The sequence below is a fragment of the Marmota marmota genome, unplaced genomic scaffold (assembly GCF_001458135.2).
Source record: "Marmota marmota marmota unplaced genomic scaffold, marMar, whole genome shotgun sequence".
Lineage (NCBI taxonomy): Eukaryota > Metazoa > Chordata > Mammalia > Rodentia > Sciuridae > Marmota > Marmota marmota.
This window is the reverse complement of record NW_026000093.1, coordinates 19,953,797-19,956,582: the sequence shown is the minus strand read 5'-3', so window position 1 is coordinate 19,956,582 and position 2,786 is coordinate 19,953,797. Positions and strand designations below refer to the sequence as shown.

The window sequence follows — 2,786 nt, the reverse complement described above, 5'->3', positions numbered from 1 at the left end:
CTCTGCCACCACTCTGCAACTGTCCCCACCCCTTATCTGCGCCCCCCCACCTACCCCTCAGCGACTGTCCCAGCCCCTGTCACTGCTGTACTATCTTCTACTCCCTGCCCGTGGTGGGGATGACTTTTCTGCGCAACGTTGCTCCTGGGGATCATGCACCCGCAGGGAGCGTGACCCCTTTGCGCGTTGTGAGTGGGCTACTGTCCAAGGGACCCGATCCGAACCCTCCTGTCTAGGAATAGATGGGCTTATGAAAGTGGCTCCTCTTCTTTCTCGCTCCGCCTGCTGCCCGCACCTCTCTTTTATCTCTACCCCACTGGAGGGTTTGTGAAGGCTGAGGCTGCCTTTGGGGACTCACAAAAGACCACAGGGGTGATTCGAAGGGTGAATAAGGAAACGATTATCAGCACACTATCCGGCTAGAGGGAAAACCTGTGGGTTTGTTAGTTGCTGCTCATGGGATTCTTCTTTTTTTATAGCCGGATAGTGCTCTAGGCAGTCTGCGGAGGACCAGCAGTCAGCCTTCCCATTTCTCCAGTTGGTAAAGTGGAATAAGGATATATCACCAACTATGTTTTCTTGCTTCGTGTCCCCAAACCAGAGACTTGCAACTCTGTCTCCTGGTGTTTGAGATAGTTTGGGGGCTCTTGGCTACTCACTGTTGAGCACATCTTTTTCAGGGGTTGGGGGTTGGGGTAGGATGTCCTGGGTTGGAAGTTCAAATAGTAGTGGGCAATAATTATCTTCCCAGGGTGGAGTAGCCCTTCCTTTAAGAACACAAGACCCTGCAAAGGAGCCCAGAAATTCTTCATCATTTGTTTGTTTCTGGGGCCAAGGAAAATATTGAGAACATTTTGCTGCCCCTCACACCCTTCCAGGACATGTTGATTGCCAGCTGCTCTGTGCAACTTTTCTCCAGCTATGTCTCTTCAAGCAAAGACCAAAAAGGAAAGCAAGAAAAAACTATGAAAACATTATAATAAATGATAAAATTAATGTCTTTGGTCCTCTCTTTGCAGTCTGTGTCCATCCTCTGAATCATTGTTTTCTTTCTTCCTATTATCATTGTTTTAGACATAGCAAAACTACAACATTTCCCCTACCTTCAAGATTAACAAGGTGGAGCTGGGGATATGGCTCAAAGCTGTAGCTCGCTGGCCTGGCATGCGCAGAGCGGTGGGTTCCATCCTCAGCACCATATAAAAATAAAGATGTTGTGTCCACAGAAAACTAAAAAAAAAAATAAATAAATATTAAAAAATTATCTCTCATATAAGATGGTGTGAGGAAGAGAGAGAGAGAAAAGTGTCATAGTAGAGTGGGTAGAGAGAGGTAATGGGAGGGGAAGGGAAGGGAGGGGGGAATAGGAAGGGGAGCAGAATACAATAGACACTAATATGGCTGTATGTATAAACGTGGCTGTAAAACCAATGTGATACTGCAATCTGTACACGTGGAAAAATAAGAATTCATACCCCACTTGAATCAAATGTATGATGTCAAGATCATTGTAATGTTTTGAGCAACTAATAAAAAAATGAAAAAAATATTCTCTCTCTCTCTCAAATAAATAAATAAAGATTAACAAGGTGGAGGTTGGGATGGGAAGATGAAGCAATAAGGGGAAAAAAATGTCTTCTCCACATTCACAAACCTTTTGAGGCACAAAATAAGAGGTAAAAAAGATGATGTTTTCCTCCTAATAAAGGTCTTTATAATAAAATTTATATGGAGTTTTGTGGTTTATAAGCAACAGCTTTCAAAATTCAACTATAGATGCTAAAATGTGCCTATATGTATCTCCTTCCACAATAACAATATACCCTTTATGGTTTAAATGGAATGTATCAAAGCTTCAGGTTCTGTCATCAGTCCTACATTCATCACCAACACATTCCATCATTTAGAAAGTTGATTTTTAAAATTTTCCTAGGACCGGTAACTGATTTCTGTTTTATGGCCCTGTGAACATCAGGAAGATGAAATAATATGGTTCGGGGCTAGAACAATATCACTGTCAACATCCTGACACCTGGCAGATAATGGTATCTTCTGCACATCATATCCACCACTCCACTTGATGGAAAACTCCAATTCATAGGGCCTGCTGTTCCTCTACTTAACACTCAAGGGCCTGGTTTCCTCTCTATAACAAGTGTGCAGTCCAAGGGATATGTTTTTGTGCCTTGCATGGTGGGAATTTGAGCAGTGGAGGTGAAAAAAAAAAAAGAAGCTTCTAATTCCACTTATGCAGAGAGGAGATCATGAAGGTCATCATGGTATAATAATAATAACAATACTACTTGAAACAATAATAAAATTTAATGCCCTACCTATGCCCTTTTGAATGGATATATTTTATTCTATTGAAAAAAAAAAAAAACTTGGGGAAAGTTGAATAGTTAAACCCCTGAGTGAATTCTAAGAATTAAAATAGTAGACAGACGTTGTGTTACTTTTCAATTTATAGGACATTCAAGTCCATATCATAGCTAAGTTTACTCATTTAGTTGCCCATTCACTCATTGATATATTATTATACAAAGATATAGAAAGCCACACAAACTAAAAATGCTATGTATGGTGTAAAAGTTAGGAATATGAAAACAAATGACTTAAAATGGTTCCTACTCAAGATGAGTTTATAGTCTTCTAGACCAGTCTTTTGCAATCCTGTCTAGTCTGCTGAGTCATCTTAGCCATTTGAAAAAGTACCCTGTAGATTCTGATTCCATTCATTTAGGGCAGGATCTGACCAGAGGAATTTTTTAAAAATTGCCTGCGAT

The 2,786-nt window shown here is 40.8% G+C and overlaps 1 long non-coding RNA gene across 1 annotated transcript; it reads left to right on the top strand.

The window, feature by feature from the left end:
- The first annotated feature begins 24 nt into the window (after window positions 1–24).
- On the top strand, window positions 25–996 carry LOC125610529. The gene is made up of 2 exons (XR_007340514.1): window positions 25–541; window positions 752–996. It is a non-coding gene; the product is annotated as an uncharacterized LOC125610529 (long non-coding RNA).
- The last annotated feature ends 1,790 nt before the right edge of the window (window positions 997–2,786 follow it).